Source organism: Coturnix japonica, chromosome 3, assembly GCF_001577835.2.
Source record: "Coturnix japonica isolate 7356 chromosome 3, Coturnix japonica 2.1, whole genome shotgun sequence".
Taxonomy (NCBI): domain Eukaryota; kingdom Metazoa; phylum Chordata; class Aves; order Galliformes; family Phasianidae; genus Coturnix; species Coturnix japonica.
Genome location: NC_029518.1, coordinates 70387470 through 70404843, shown reverse-complemented (window position 1 = coordinate 70404843; position 17374 = coordinate 70387470). Strand labels below are relative to the sequence as shown.

The 17374-nt window shown below is 40.8% G+C and overlaps 1 long non-coding RNA gene across 2 annotated transcripts in view; it reads left to right on the top strand.

Moving 5' to 3' along the window:
* The first annotated feature begins 435 nt into the window (after positions 1–435).
* LOC107311983 overlaps positions 436–17374 on the top strand; it is an 18940-nt gene continuing 2001 nt past the window's right edge. The window contains exons 1-3 of one of the 2 annotated variants that reach the window (XR_001554329.1): positions 436–473; positions 783–901; positions 1640–1729. This is a non-coding gene — a long non-coding RNA (uncharacterized LOC107311983). Of the gene's footprint in view, positions 474–782; positions 911–1639; positions 1730–17374 lie in introns of both variants that reach the window. The other variant, XR_001554328.1, reaches the window with a different exon arrangement.

Genomic DNA, 17374 nt, shown 5'->3' with positions numbered 1-17374 from the left:
ATGCATTTTGTCTGCCTGCCAGCTGAGAACTCCTTATCACCACAGCCTGTCAAAAGTCCCTGTGTTTAGCAATGGTTGTTCTCACCGCTCTTCTTTCTGGTTGGTAGAGTTGTTATCTCATGTGCAAGAACAGTGTCCATGTCTGTCATTTCAACGACTCTGAATTTCTTATTTTTGTCAGGATTGACAGCAGTGCTGCTATTCCTGTTTGTTGTGCACTCTCCAGGACTGAGTCATCTCTGTGAGCTCTGTGACTGCGGGGTCAAGTTCCTTTCATACAGGGGAGAGGCTTGTAGAGATTGGATAAGGAAAACTGCCTAACTAATGCCTCGCTGCAGCTTTCTATGATATGATTAAACAGCGCATCTCAAAGCAGTTTGACATACAAGACATTTTTATTTTAGTAAAAAAATAAATAAATAAATAAATAAATAATATAAAGGAAAGAAATAGAAGTTTTTACAGTGACCCATGTAAGTATTCCTGGGACTTTTCCTCAGGCAAGATTAAAGGCACAGGAGTGATTTGACTCAAAACCAAAATACTGCAGTGACTTTATTGAGCAGAAAAGGACCAATTCACAGTAGTTAACTTTGTTTTTCCATGTGAAATTCAAATGCAATTTTAACCATCAAACTATTTTTATTGTAAATAGTTATTTAGATAATCAGAATATTTGGTGTTGTTTTTTTTTTTTGGGGGGGGGGGCTGGGCTGGGGGAGTGGGTGTGTGAGACAACTTTTTTTCTCTTTTCCTACTGAAATGTTCACTTATCCTCACAGATGTAATCAAAGTAACTCATATCATGAGCAGTGAATACAAGAATATAAGTGCAATTCTAGTGGATCACACCAGAGGTCCATCCAGTTGAGCGTCCTATCTCCAGGAGTGTCAGTAGCAGGTGTGTAAGGTAGGCAATAAGAACAGAAACAGCCTGCAGTGGTAGCTGCCCAAAAGATAACCACAGTCCCAAGTTATCTGTAGCCTGGGGAATATTTGAATATGAAGTTTGTGAGGTTTTTTTCCTGGCTTGTTGTTTTTGGGGTTTTTTTTGTTCTTGTTGTTTTGTTTTCATTTTTGTTTTCATTTTTGCTTTTGTTTTCCTCTTTGAGTGTTTTCATGCTTTCAATATGGTTTGTTTAATTTCTTTGTCCAGTCAGTAACTTTTAGTATCCAAATTGCCCAGTCATGGGGTTTTCTATACTTTACTAGTGATCTATGGAAGATAAACCTCCTTTGTTTCCTTGACACTTGCCATCCATTAGTTTCATGTAATCTTATTCTGTTTTGATTGACTCTGCACTGGACAAGACAATGGGCATCTATTTCTTATTTGCTATTTCTAGGACAAGTGTGGTTTTACAGAGCAGTACTGTACCTCACCAGTTGTCTGCTGCTCTACTCAATCTCTCTACTCCTCGCGAAAGCTGAACCTTATCTTAACAGTTCTTTCTGCTGTTCAGTACACCTTATTCCAGCTCTGTTAAAGTCCTGCAGAAACAGAAGCCAAAACAGCCTACACTGTTCAGACATGACTGGGTCACCATGGGCTGTATGGTGGTGTAATCATGTGGACTTCTTGCCCACCAAAATGTGCCCCAAATCTAATTTGTTTTCTTCACTGTTATTATACCTTTAGGTAGTATCCTCATGGAAGTGTGTTTTGTGACAGCGAGATCTCACTCAAAAAAGGCAGTGATGGCAGACCTCAGTGCTCACCACTGAATAGGTAAAAATGAATTAAAATTTCTTTCTTTTGTACATAATTTTACATATTTACATTTACAAGTATCATTCATTTACACAGTTATTTAATCTTGTATTTTCCTCAGTTTCTCAATCCGGTCAGGCCCTTCTTCAATCACGAAGAAGCCCTTGTCCTCACCACCCTAAATAGCTTACTATCATCAGTGCACCTTGTCACCTCATAATTCATTCTTTGTTTCATATCACATATGAACATGTTGAACAGCTCAGTCCAGAACTCAAGTCCTACAGGATTCCACTCTTGACTTCCCGCCACCTTTTGTTCCTAATCTTCTCCGTCCTACCTTTTAATCAGTTATTAGTCATGTCAGAGTTTTGGTTCCCATCGCGTGGCAGCTCAGTTTCTATAGCTGGCACTGATGAGAGAAGCTTGCTGAAAGTTTTCAAAGAAGGACAAAACAGCTCAGTCATCTACCTCATCTGTGTGCTTCCATGAACCGATAAGAAGGCTTGGATCTGGAGCGACTGAATATATCAAACAAAATACAGATATACAAAAAAAAATTGAGACCAATTCACACACAATTCTCTTTCCAGCAAAACATTCTGCTCCATCTGCTTGGCTGACAGAGGATAGCAGTACACATCTGGCCTTGGCAGTGCCCTTTCTTGCTAATCCAAATGGTATCATCACAAACTTGACCATTGTTTTAGGCAGTGACATTTTTTGCTCCAGAATTTGATTTTGTGGGAGGCAATCGATAGCACAATTGACCCATGGCCAAGAAGTGTGCGGTTTGGTTGTCTGAATGATACCTCCTGGCAAATAATCATCTTTTCTGCTTGTTATTTTAGCCATAAAACACGCCCTGCATAAAAATCCTCACTGAAGCTGGCTTTGAAAAAACACATACTGCTTTATAAACACGTACAAGGCTAAAACATTTTTGACATGTATATCTACTCAGAAAGTTATTAAGAAAGATTCAGCTTGATATTATTTGAAATGAGGGAAACACTGAAGTATGAATATCAGGAGTTTTAATCAAAAATCCTTTGGGATTTCAACTTGGGATTCGAGCTATACAAAATATTTGCATCTGAAGCAAAATCCACAAATATTTGGATTTTCATCAGTTCTGCTTGGATGCAAAACTGTCAGACACTGCAGTTTTGGCAGTCAGAGATTGCTTTTCCTAAATGTTAACTGTGTTTCCCACCCATTGGAAAAATTGTAGAAGACCCAGGAGGGCTTCTAACTTGTATAAAGCTGAGTGCCAAAGAAAAGAACTTCTCCAAGGGTTCCTTGTTTCTCCTCATGGGGAGCCTGTCACCTCCAAACCTACGCTTCGTTTTCTCAGAGGAATAATTCCTTGTGGCAACTTTCCATGATTCTGCTTTGGAACAGGGCTGTAAACTGCAATTCCCAGCAGCCACGGATGCTGCAGTCTTATAACTTTGTTTAAACATCTGCTCAGATTATGAAAATATTAGTACAATACAGGGCACAATGGCCTTTCAATAAAAGGACTTAAAAATGTCTCTGCTCACAAAGCATTGCTTTCAATGCATATAGGGAAGGGAACTGGCGGCAGGTGTAAAATTTCAGTGCACATATTTTATCTTCTAAAATCATTATGAGGAACATATCACAGATTGGGCCATGCCATGTAACAGCTTCAGAGATGCAAGACCTAATTCCTTATGATGAATGTTTTGAGATTTTACTGCATGACAGATACTGACACACTTTCCTTTCTCAACTTCTTTCACATATGTCTATCAGAAAAGTCAAAATCAACTTTTAATAGATCTAGATATTTCTTTTCATAACAGTAAATTACTTGGTTAAGAGTGCTGAGTAATCAATGTGGGAAAAAATGCCTGCTTTTCCTCAGTTTTTGTTTTTCTGCAACCTGGAATGATAGAATCATTGGAATCATAGAATGTCTTGAGTTGGAAGGGACCTATCCAGTTGGAAGGAAGCCTATCCAGTTCCAACCCCCTGCCATGAGCAGGGTTGCCCCCACCAGCTCAGTCTGCCCAGGACTCCATACAACCTGGCTTTGTGAGCTTCCAGGGATGTAGTACCCACAGCTTCTCTGGATGGCCTGACCTACTGTATTTATAACTATCTGATGCTTTTACATGTCTTGAAAGTAGATTCTACTTACAGACAAAGCTTAGAAATGAGTTCATTGCTTCGACTTGATTCTTAGTTGACTGTTGGTTGTCAGTTAAATCAAGTTAGCTGTGCACTATGACTGAATTTAGGAGCAAGCTCACACTCACCTCTCCCCTGCAGCATCAGAAAAGGTATTGTACAGTGGAAGAAACATGAAGGAGCAAACTCATAGACCCCTTCCATATACACAGCAACTCAAGGCAAATCAGAAGCCACTGCATGGAATCTAGCAAGCTTACATTCTTTACAATCAGCATATCCTATTCTTTAATTCTTTATGTAAATATAGGTTTATATATATATATTTTGAGGAACTGCTCTGTAGAGTAGTGCAGACTATTTGCAATGAAAATCAAACCTTAACCTTAATTTTAACTACATACCATCCTTCCTGCTAAAAATAAATTGACCTGGCCTGAGTAAAGTATTGGACTGAGTTTTGTGTTAGTAATGAAATCTTATAGCCAGTAAAGTTTTAAGTTTCACTGTGAACCTTTCACTTGTTTCTAACTTCATAATTCTTTGAAAGCCAAATGCTGAAATACTTTTCCTTATCAGTTTATGTGCCTGTGTGTGTATGTATAAATATATATGTATATACTCAAAATAATAAGTTATATATGTGAATGTAATATGAAGGCATGATTGTGTGGATACTGGTATGAAGTGGAAGTGACTACATTACTCATGACTGATAAAACCATTAGCACTTTCTCAAATGAGTGCAAATACAATGTTTCAGCCAAGCAAAAATTGTATGAGATTAAGAACATTATAATTAGATGTAAAAATGGATAGAGTTGTAACTGAAAGTTTCTTTCCAATCTCAGCTATAACAGACCTAACTGCTGTAGTGTTATTTCAGCTCAGGTGAAATTACAGCTCTCTGCTTTTTGTTAACTTTCATGACGTTGATAACAGCACAACTCGGTGTAAGTACAGAGGGGGACATGAAGCTTTTAAAAAGAAAAAAAGAAAGAAAAAGCCAAGAGGGACACACCTACACCTAATTTTCCATTATATTAAGGCTCTTTGAGCTCTTTTTCAAATGTTTGGGATTTTAACTTTGTTGAAATGTTGGCCCTCCTCAGGTCTCAAGGCCCATTTTTGAGAACTGAAATTGTCCTGTTCTCAGCATGATTTCCTGGAGGTGTGCTTGAATAATTAACTCTTAGTTGATGTTCAAAATATTCAGTTTTTCCACTTCTGAACAGATGGTTGTGCACCTCCAGCACTGAAAGAAGATGATTACAAAGTTGTCTGAGGAAAAAACTGAAGGTTTCTCATTTTCAGGATATAGATCTCGGTACCAGTATCGGTGTCACCCAGCCGGTGACACTTTGGTGGGTCTTTGCAAGGTGCAACCAGGGGGCTGGAAGGAAAAGAACTTGGAAAAATGATAATCATAGAATCATATCATATAACGGCCTGGGTTGAAAAGGACCACAATGATCATCTGGTTTCAACCCCCTTCTGTATGCAGGGTCACCAACCACCAGACCAGGCTGCCCAGAGCCACATCCAGCCTGACCTAAAATGCCTCCAGGGATGGGGCATCCACAACCTCCTTTGGCAACCTGTTCCACCCTCTGAGTGAAAAACTTCCTCCTAATATCTAACCCTAACCTCCCCTGTCTCAGCTTAAGACCATTCTCCCTTGTCCTACCAGTTTCAACCCTCATAAACAGCCATTGCAGCATAGCAGAGGCTACAGTGAGCAAGGGCAACCATGTGTTGTACACAATGCTTGCCAGTACACAGAGATGCACAAGAGATACACAAAGAGAAATCAGAGCCCTTAGCAGGGTAATCTTAAGTAAGATTCATTCCTAATTAATTGCACAATTCTGCATGATCCATCTGAGCAGGCTTTGCAACTCTGGGACTGCTTGTAAACTCAGGGTCCTTGTAAAAAGTAATCTGTCTGACCACGTTTAAACACTAGGGGAATAAAAGGAATGAACACCTAGAAATTCAAAATTTCTGCCATGGGCTATAAAGGAATAACTGGGCAACCAGTTGTGAATTTCTGCAAAGGATATAAATAAAGCCTATGTATATGCACAGACTAATCTTCATCAAATGGTGGCCACTCACTTCATGTTTCCCTTCTTGGTTAAATCCTGCATTGTAAAAAGTGATGTGAGCCAGGAATTATATATCAGGCATGCATTGTATATTCTTATTTGACTCAACATTTACATCTTTCCATCTTCATTTCATCCTACCCAGCACTCAAAGGTGTTCTGGAAGGAACAGGAAAGACAGCAACACTGCCACAGCAGAGCCCTAGCTCTGGTTGCTCAAAACATCGCTTCTGTGTTGCACTTTGATCTCCACTCCAGGCATCCTGATAACTGAAAAGGGCAGAGTGAGAGCAAAGGTTGCTTTTGTTCAAGGGTTGTTTTGTGTGTGTGTGTGTGAATAATGCTCCTTTCTACCACTAACTGCTTTTCCTTTCACGTTGCCTCTTGTACTGATTCCTATGATGACAGTGCTGCTGCCAGCTACTTTGACTTTAATAATATACCACATCAAATATACTTTCTTAATATGAAACTCCTTTAACATAACTTGGTCTTAACACCTGGTACATAGAAACAGCAAACCCAAAAACAAGAAGATCTTAAGAACATGTGGACAAAATCTGTTCACGTGCTGGCATTTTAATTATCTGTGTCCTGACCCTTTTCTCATGTTCTATAAAACAGACCAACAGTGTAGAGGGGGGGAAAAGCCCTCAGTAACACCACCTTGACTAAACCAGACGAGTGCCGTGCTCAGGATATTATTACCAAATTAAAACAAAGCAAAACAAAAATACACTGGAAATGAATAAGGAAGCTGAAGCAGATACTTGAAATTATAGTGTAAAGAGTCGTTACATAGTTCCTCTTAATAGTTTCAAGGACACCTTCCTCTGGCCTTTAAGCAGGGTCACAGGCAGTGTTGCATGCTTTTATGGAGTGGGACCACTTCTCATCCCATCCTCTCCGTGAAAGGCAAGCTGGGTGAAATGGATTACAAGGCTTACAGATGCCTGTGATTGAGCACACCACTGAAGTGGGGGAAGCAGCTTCGAGGTGATGAATTCCAGCCCCAAATTCAGACCTGAAAACAGGCCGGGTGGAATTATTCCCCACAGAGCTTGAATGAAGGGAGCGAGCTCTCAGCATAGCCACAGTCCTGAGGATGGTCAGGGCACCTCTGCAAGCATGAGCACTATGTGCTGAGCCCTGCGAACAGTGTGCCAAGGGATCTGGCCTCGGGTTCATGATGTATGCAAAATGATACTGTGAATTCTCTGGACAGCCAGCTGGAGTTGCCAAAGTGAAGGCACCCAGTGCTGTTCTTCAGTGCTGGAGTACTGTAAGTCAAAGCTCGATCTTATCTCTGGTATCACTGCTGTCTTCAACTGGAAATATTTATTTCCAAAAACTAACTAAAACAAGCTGGATGCAGGTCCACTGGCGATTCACTTTTTGCTCCGTGTGCTGTCATTTGACATCTGAGTGAGTTTATACAGTTTGCAGCTAGGAAGATGAAAATCAATAACCAAAGAAACAGCACAGGGAAGACTTATTCTCTTTGATGCTAACACCTGAACAGGATATGGACCCACCGCTCTGGGCCTCCCAACAACAAGAAGGTGGGTAGCTGCACACTTCTGCAGGATCCACTGATCCAGGACACAACCACTCATAGCACTTTGCTCAGAGCAGCAGAGAGGAAAGGGCCACTGCTGGGAGGTGCTTTCACATAATAGTAGAATCATTAAGGTTGGAAAGATGTCTAAGATCGCCTAATCCGACTGTCAGCCCACCCTCACCATGTCACTGACCATGTCCCTCAGTGCCACATCTACAGTTCTAGAACACCTCCAGGGATGGTGACTCCACCGCCTCCCTGGGCAGCCTGTGCCACTGCCTCACCACTCTTTCAGAGAAGAAACTTGTCCTGATATCTAAATATCCTAATATCCAACATTTGGGGCCTCTGTAGGCTCCTCAGGAGGACCTCAGACCCTTCCACAGGGCAGCTGTTGCAGGGCACTGTGATGACAGTTTGCTCACAGGAGCAAGTCAGCATCTTAGGGCTTCCCTGTCTTCCTCAGTGTCCCTCACTCAAGGCAGGAGGACACAGCTGCTCCAGTGTGAGCACGGAAGACAAGAGCAGGATCAGACGGAGGAAGCTAAAGTGGCAAGGGCTATGACAGATGTTGCAAAATGTCGACTTACTCATAACAGAAATTCAGGCAAATCTTTTGAAAGGTTTCTTTTCCCCCTTTTCTCCCCTCCTCTTTTTTCCTTTTTTTTCTTTTTCCTTTTTTTTTTTTTTTTTTTTTTTTTAATGTGCAAACTTCAAAGCAATGACTTGTGGCATCTGTAACAGCTACCAAACCGTGCCAGCTGAAGCCAGTGGAGCACAGTCTGCAGTGATAGAGTGCAAGTCATGCAATTATTTGAGTTTGCAGCCCTGGTTTTTGAAATAACATATGGTCTGCAGCAAGGAAGCCAGGATATTTTAAAAGAGCTCCTACAGGGTTTCAAACTTTGATTTTACAGAGGTGTGGGAAAAGAAGCAGACTCCATTCAGGCTCTGATATTTAAATACATGTGTTGTCGTTTTGCTTATTGAAGAGATCTGTGCTGCACTCTTGCATCTGTAGAGTGTATTTTGTGTTTCCAAGGAGCAGACGATAACACATAGGTATTTCACACACTTGTTTTTGTTGACACTTACGGGAACAGGGTGCAGTACTGGACCCTCAGTGGCCTGAGCAGCTTAGAATAGAAAAGAATCTGACTTAATCAAGGTGAGAAAATTGCTGTTAATTATCACAATTAAACTGTCTGTCAGCATATTCTCAGTTGCTGACTACTGTACACTGAAACACTCCTGCCAATGCAAAGTGAGAAGCTATGAGATCCGATCGGGACCTGTGAGCATAAACCTCTGTGACTGAATGGTATGGAATACTACAGCTAGAACATCTGCCTATTGGATCAGAATGCATGGTGTAAACCAGTGCCAAGGTCTTACCTGCTCACTCTGCACCGAGGGTTGCAGTCCACAATGATAGGTAAGCCCAGCACAGCTGTCACCCCATCAGCTTCACTCTGTGTGTATCAGCGACTTACATCTGCAGATATCCCTTCAATTTACTCATATCCTCTTAACCAAAAAGGATTCCTTTGTGGTCCAGACTGCATATTTCAAGAGACATGGATCTCCAAATAAAGCTTACAACTGTCCCCAGTATACTGTCCTTCTCTGGTTTGGCAGCTACAATAGCTTTAACAAAAAGAGATCTGCTAGCTGCTCTGCTCCTTTATCTCATGGCTTGCTACCTACATCCTTTCAAAAGCCTTTATCAGCACTGGATGTTGAAAAGCTAATCCTGAACATAAAGCAAGTCTTCCCGACAGCATAAAGAAATCAACACTAGGTACCACTGCAGCGATGCTATTGGATGTTACTGTTTATTGGATGAATTATATCTCTGTTCCCAATGTCACTTTTTTATTGTCTGCCTTATAAAGTTGTTTTCTTCAGTATACACTGCCCAAGGCTAAGCTCCCAGGAAGTGTGGGACACCTTCCTTAGCTTTCAACACCAAAAAGTATCCCTGTCACATATGGTTTAAACCTACACCTGACACAAATCAGAGCTCTGACTAGTAACTTCTGCAGCAACTCCAGATTATTTGGCTGAGCTGCAGCTGCAGCAAAGCCCTTTGACCTCAAATACAACTAAAGATATTAAACCTATTCTAGAAAGTTGACTGGCTTAGTTTCAGAGTGTGAACTCCTAAGTATATATTCTTCAAGAAGGAGACAGAAACATCAGTCAGCTTAGAAAACTGGTTTTATTCCATCAGCAATCAGGTGTTGATACCTTATGGGACTACACAAATGCTTTTCACCAAACCTCTCCCCCTGCTACTCTCTATAATCTCCTCCCACCTACTACATCTTACAACTCCCTGAATTCTCACTAATATAAAATAACCTTCCATGAAACTTCAGCAGTCTTCTACTCCATTTCCAGCCTTCGCACACCATAGAAAGAGCCATGCATCAGGGAAAGTGCGTGCAGAGCAGATTTCTTCACTCTGCTTTCTGCTCTACCCTTACTCAGAGATGCAGATACAGCCTCAACTTTTCATCTGGGCTCTTTGGCATCTTCCCTCAAGAAAGCTGAAGGAATTAAATGCATAAGGCCTGGCAACAGGATCACTGAGAAAGGCTAAGATAATGGTTACTGATATCTGGAATACGTAAAAATCTAGAAAATAGTGAAATTACCTAGGTTCATAGAGAATGTCTAACTAGCAAGAATAGGATGATAAATATTGAGGCACGCAATGCAACAGTTATCTCTAGCACAAAGATCTGATGTTTGGGAAATCATTCCTCAAGGATAGTTCTCAGCAGAAAGGTCTCAATCAACAGTAAAGAAGACAGTGTGTCATTAATGACAGGGAGATGAGCTCAATCTGATTTTGCTTAGGTCCCTAGGCATCTCTAGGATGTGCCAGTTCTGTACAAAATTAATAGGTATTTGCAGGGTCACTCTCCTACTCACAGTGAGTCACTACTTTACAAATTGTGCTCCCAGTCTACAGCTTCATGCCTATTTCTGAAACATCAAAGTTTTAACTCGTACTGCTCTGTAAGAAGCCCTCTTATCTAATGTAGTGTTAGATTTGGTGTATTTGATAAAACTAATTATTTTCAAACTGCTACAGGAAAGGAATGGACAAGTCTGCCCTCAAAAGCGGTGTAAGTCAAAGTAAGTTTTAAACCATTCTGACAACTGTTTGAATTCTTAAATCTGTTCTCTATGCTTCTTTACTACTGTTTATAGAACAGAAGCTGAAGCCTTCAATTTTATAGCCTCTGAAAAGATCTGAGAAGGATTCATTTATATTTGATTTGGTTTTATGCTGCTGATAGAGATAAGAGTAGAATCTGCTTCACCAGCCACTATGTGCTTAGGAAATATTTGGATCTCCTGGGAGTAGGATGCCTCTTAGATGAGACAGTTTAATGAATCCATTTTTTTTCTCAAGGCATGTGTGTAATGTGTAGTATATGGGTGATTTTTCTCCAAAGAAACAAGCTTTTTCTGCTCATATGTGCAGACAATTTACATGTACCAGACCTTGTGCTTACATAAACTCTCAAGTAGAAAAAAAAAAAAGCCCAACAACCACAGCAACAAAGAACAACTAAAACAGTCCCCTCCAGATGCAAATTTGGTGTGCAGAAGCACACATGTATTAGTGGAAATCAAGCCCTCGTGACTCCTTTCAACTTTCTTTGAAGTCAGTAGCAAAATTCCCATTGAGTTCAATAAGAAAATAGGAGGCCTCTGATCTAGTAAAAAGTCCTTATGAGGTTTTATAAGGTCTTTACACAAAACTTTATTCCAGTTGTATATGAAATGCATTTTGACCCTATATCCACCCACAAGACTTTGAAGCTGGTTGAGAATAATGTGACACCTCCACTCTGCCCAGCCAATTACTGTCACTCAAAGCCCTGGTTATGCAGATGCAAGCAGGATTTCAGGATCCCCAAACAAGTTTTGTACATTGCTTTACACTAGAGAGAGGGTGATAGCTCAAGTAACTTGCATCCAGTCATTCAGTAGCAGGTTAAGTCAAGGCCATTTTTGGCCACTGACTCAACCTCCCTCATGACAATGGACACATGCCAAATGTCCCTGCTAATTCTGTTCAGTCTTGGACATAGCTGGTCACAGGGGATCAATGTGAAGAGCAAAGAACCTGGCACAAGGAAACAGAATTATATTAGGGCAGATCTGTTTCATTCCTTTCTGATCAAGTCCAGAGAGTGGCTACAGGCATCTACTCCTTTTGCTTGAGGGTGCCCAAGTGTGAGCTCCCTAAGGGATCATTCATGTTGCTTCAGCAGCTTTACTTTTACATGAAGTTTGGGAATTTGTGAGACAATTTGGGAAAATTATTACATGCAACACTTTGCCTCCTTTCCAATTGACTCATAGCAGAAACCATGGTCACCAGGCTTAACCAGTACTAACAGGAGTCAGTTTTTTTAGGCAAAAGCCAGTTGGCTGGAAATCCACTGAAAACAGGGGAAAGATGGTGATCAGCAAGTATAGACACTGGTGAACCTGGTAGCAGTAGGAACCCCAAGCTGTTGATTTACACCTCTGTTTTTTCTGTTTTCTGATGCCCAGATCACACCTGGGTCAATTAGGAGAAACTGCAGAGCTCCCCAGCAGCTCCATAAAACTCCTGCTCAGAGCCTGCATGGCTTACACTAGAGGAAAGAACCCTTTTCTGCACAAACTCCAAGGTTAAAAAGATGCAATGCACAACAAAGTCAACTCAGTGTGGATTGTGGAGACCTCTACCTCAACCCCAGAAAAATCTGGCTTCTGGCTGATTCAGCTACAAAAAAAGAAGGTAGACTCACGGTTTTTTAATATTTATATGAAGATGCATTTTCTTAGCTCTTTGAAAGCGTTTCCATTAAATTGATCTCAAATACTAAACAGCCTAATATTAGAAGACATCATATTTGTCATTGAAGTCTTATGACTGCCTAAAACAAAGGCAAACTTTTGGTAAAAAAGCACACACTAGTAGGGTGGATTCATTAAGTGCTAGTAATTTTAGCTCTGGTTAAAACATCTGAGCCCTTACTGGGTTCAAGGGCACAGTATTAATCAACAGAGAAATTTTCAAATCGAATTTGGCCTTGGGAAACTCTCTTATATACTCATTTTGGGCAATGTTAGTGTTTTTAGGGACCTTATCTATTATCTTGCTGGGAACAACTATCCACTTTAATAAAGTGCCTAAAATATTGTAATAAACACACAGCTTATATCAATAGCATCATATTTCCCCACATAGTATTTGTGTGTGGTTTAATTAGATGGAAGGATTACAGGAAAAGTTTGTGTCATAATGATTCTTTAAAGCAAAACCATAGATCAAAGTTCATAGCTGCCAAATATACAACTTTCAAAACAAGCTCAAGTGCTGCTATTAATCATGGCTGCTGGGGGATTTGATGACAAAGATTAAACTGCTGTAAAGGATACTGCTGTGCATCAGATTCTTGCAACTGTCATCAAATACTCTGCCAACTATTAACAGGTCAGAGGAGTTGTCCGGCGTTTACCATGGGTGGCTCTGTCACTGCAGTGGGTGAGGCGGACCATGCCACAGTGACAACCAGTAACACTCTCACAGATAGATGTTTGTGGTTTGCTATTTGTTATAGTACAGCTGAAATCTGCCTGTAGAGCAAACAAGAGGGAAACGGCAGGAGCTCAGCCTTGTAGCACTGTGTCTTTGCAGGAGCATCGCCTCTGTGGTTTGGCTTCCTTTTATTTCAGCAGGAGGACCTTCCTTCTGGCTGACTGCATGTGAGAGTACTCACCTGTCAAGCTGAGGTGTTGTAAATTCACTTTCTACCTTATTTCTTAGCCACCACTCGGCATGGATAAGCTCTCCAAGAGTGCTCCAAGGACCAGCCCTCAACCCATTAGCAATTACACAGCTGCTTTCACCTTTTACATGATCATGTAAGGTCACTGTGGGAAGCTGCAGTATTTGCTTACAGGAAAACATAATATGAAGGAAGTGTACAGCATACTTTGTAGCATGGAAGCCAGTAATCTGTGACCCACCAGCCAGTGTTCTGTGGTGGATCACTGTTGGCCCATAGGTGGCATGGAGAGAGCTGTTAACCTGCAGTGTTGCTGCTGTCACTGCTCATCTGCTGCAGTGTTCTTGAGAACAGACATTTCTGATGTTCAGCTTTCAGAATCTGAAGCCAGCATTGGAGATTTGCACCAAGCTGTCAGTGAAACAGATGTGAATGGCAGTCTGATGCAACAACCCACTGGGGATTCAAATCCAAAACCACAGACTGTGGCCTTCAAAGTTTAGAAGTGTTACAGATCTGCATCCAAACTTCACAGCTGTGGCCAGCTATAAAACAAACTTATCTATAAAATGGGTTGGATTCAAACTATATTTGAATATCCTTCATCTCTGGGAAAGCTTGGAGACACATCTGGCTGGAAATTTTTAAGCATCATCTCATCTTTGCTAAGAGTATCTTCCAAAAAATAAAGCAACAACAAAAACCAAACCAGAATTTTAAAGGCTTAAAATGGCAGATATTCAAATCTAGATATTTTAAGTAGTTCAGCTTTTCACTTACCAAACAAAAGCCCTCATACTACCCAACACTTCATAAGTTAAAGGTACCTCCATGGATCACTTGACTGCTTAATGCAACAGTTCTTTCTGCAGAGCACAAGGTCATGAGCCCAGGCATATCATTTCTAGGCATCTGAGGTTGTATACTGTGATGTCTAGAGATAGTTTGCTCATATACCAGCCTTTTTTGCCTTCACTTGATTGAAAGTTTGTTTTCCAAAGCCCTTCTTTTTCAATAATAATAATAATCATCATCAACCTATGGAGCTAAACCACTCAATATCAGAGTTCCCAGGTATTTGTCATCTTTCTGAAATGCTGAAGAAAATTAAGGTATCCTCTATGATTCTATGATTCAGTTTCAGCAAAGTGAAGTAAATGCCTGTCTAAATGAGTTGCTTTATGTTCATTATGAGATGCTATTTAATTAACACCACAAGGATGGACTGAGTTGCCTGGGCTTGGCACATAATTCTGCCTGAGATGGTGTCCTTTAACACAGCTTTGAGGTCTGCTTAACACTCATGAACCAATCTTATCTGAAGAATTATCAAAACCGCCTACACAACATTTGCTTACATATCTTTGTGTAGCAGTAACAATAAGTATGGAATACATTTTCTACATGGCATGGCATCTATCACACACACACACAGTCCTACCAAACTGCTGTCTTCTCGGTGATGCATCAAAGCTCCTCTGCAGATGCCTCTGGTAGCATTAATGCCTATATTGCACTTTAAAGAATCTGAGGGCTATCCAGGAACATTTCTCTGAATTGGGTCCATTTTATTTCTGCTTTTCTGGTTTCTACCATCTTACATTTAAGAATGGCATCTGGTTTTCTTCTTACTGAGAACCATATACTGAGCATAGTAACCAGGAAAGGGTGGGGAGGTGTTTTCCTTTGGGTTAGTGAAAAATATTGCCTGAGGAATGGAAACACTGCTTTGAGTGTGATATAGCCTCTATTTTTATTACTCTTCTTTGTAAAATACAATAAAAACATTGTGGGAAATATATAGTCAATTATCTGCCGTGGAAGCGAATGCAACATCCACCGGCAGTGGCCTGGAGAGAGAGACCAACATTCAAGCCCCTCTTATTTTTTGGCGTGGGACAGACTGTGGCTCAGAAAGGGCAGGATTTGAAAACAAAATATGGTCATGTGAAATACCTAACAACTATCCACCTGCAGAACACCTTGAAGAGCTAGAAGAAAGTGCCTGGAAACAGTACAAATGCAGCTGCTGTGTGGGAGACGCACTCAGCAACTGAAGGCAGGATGGCCTGGAGTCTGAAAATGTGGTAACCACAAAGCACAATGGGTGAAAACTCTCTCAAGTTAATGGCAGCATTGCCACCGGCCACAGTGGAGTGCAGGTTTCCTCTAATATGCTCTGAATTTAGTCTTGGCTCCCTGTTAATAGCATCCAAGTAAACCCAGTGGTATGCAAGCAAACATAAGGGCAAGGCATACCCAAAACTGAGGCAGTGCTGATGTAGGTAGGTACTGCGCTGCAGTAAATGCCAGCAGCCCAGCATTCAGGTAGCACAAACACTTTCACATCATACTTTACTCTTCTCCCATGAGATGCATTGAGATATATTCTGACACGGCCAAGACTCATAGGTGCCACCTCAGTACATGCATGTCTGACATTAAAATAATGCATTGAGGATGTGCTTGGTAGGATTGTGGCACCCATTTCTGTTCTTTCCATCCCTCTAGCCAATCCCCGCAGCAGAACTGGAGTGGGGAAAGGCAGGAAATGGCAGGGAACACTTCGATGTGGTTACGTAATGAGTCTTTACTATGGAAACCCACTCCGGGGTAAGAGTTAATAGTGGACCAAGTACTCTTCCCCCTGTAAACTTCGTCTGGTGCCTCTACAAGCCAGCGGATACAAGCATGTAGATAATGCGTGTGAACAGATCAAACAGTGACAATACTTCAAGAAGGAATGAGCTTTCAAACTTGCTTATTTGACGAGGAAAAGATCAAGAAAACTTCTGTTAAAAGCTTTAGCTTGAACCTTTTCAGATGAAGGGGATTCAGGTTTAACATAAGCAATGGATAGAAACTATTCACAATCCAGGTCTATTACCCTCTCTAAGTACATCCAGAAGATTCAGATTGTTACTTGTTGGAACACCTCTGTCTGGAGTCTGAGGTCAGTTTGGACAATTGGATATCACTGTGCAAAAATAATTGGGGGCTGCATAGGACATTTCCTTTTCTGAGTAAAAAATACTTGTTCAGTGTCTGAACATAACAACACTGATGAAAAAATATTTAAAGCAAGTGGAATGCTCTAGAAATGCTTTTTCCTTGGCATGTTGACATCTAGGCATGTCAGTGTTCTGAATGAATAGGCAAATGAGGAATAGTGTGGAAAATGAGGCATAGCGTGAATTTTAATGCAGTTTTGCATATATTGAATTGTTGTATCTGCACCTCTGTGCTAAAAAGAAGAAATAGTGTATCTGAGGTTGTATTAATGAAGAGCTCAAGCAACAAGTTGGCAGCTGAAGTGAAAAGACAGCCCACAAAGATTATTACTCCCTTATGATAATTGCAGTTATTGAGATTAAAACTTGGACTTCAGAGTAAACATAAACAATAATGCTATGACAGTTTGATAGTACATTCAAATGAGTGAAACAATGGTAACTGCATCTCTGAAGTGGATATATAAATCTCTAAAAGTCTTCAGCCCTTACAAGCAATCTGCTATACAGACTAATTAGATGATTATCTTTACAGGAAAAAAACTCCCAGAGAATCTGTGAGCTACTTTCCATGATAACTTAAGCTCCCCCTCTTCAGCTGCTCACAATATAGACCTGCTAACACTGATGTCACTGCTGTCTGTGATTTTCTCCCGTTGCCATTTCAAGCAGAAATGAGGCTTCTCAGCGTGTGATTGCACCATTTCAAAAAAGACTTGTGTCTTATTAAAAACAGAAGTTCTCATTCTCTCCAGAGGCCTGATATTTATGATCAAGCATTTTCATGCCTACTTCTTTTGCCCTAATTCTGGTCATTTGCAACAATGCTGGTGTTAAGTGACTACGAAACCCTAGTATTCCAAAGCAATCATATTTTCAGGCTCTGTGCCCTATGTCACATGGAATCATTTACTGCAGTACAATGAGAAATAAGGCCTCTATGGATAGCAGTATTTCTGTGGGGATAAATGTTGCTCGTTGCTGAATAGAATCACAGCATATCCAGCTGTTTATTGGGT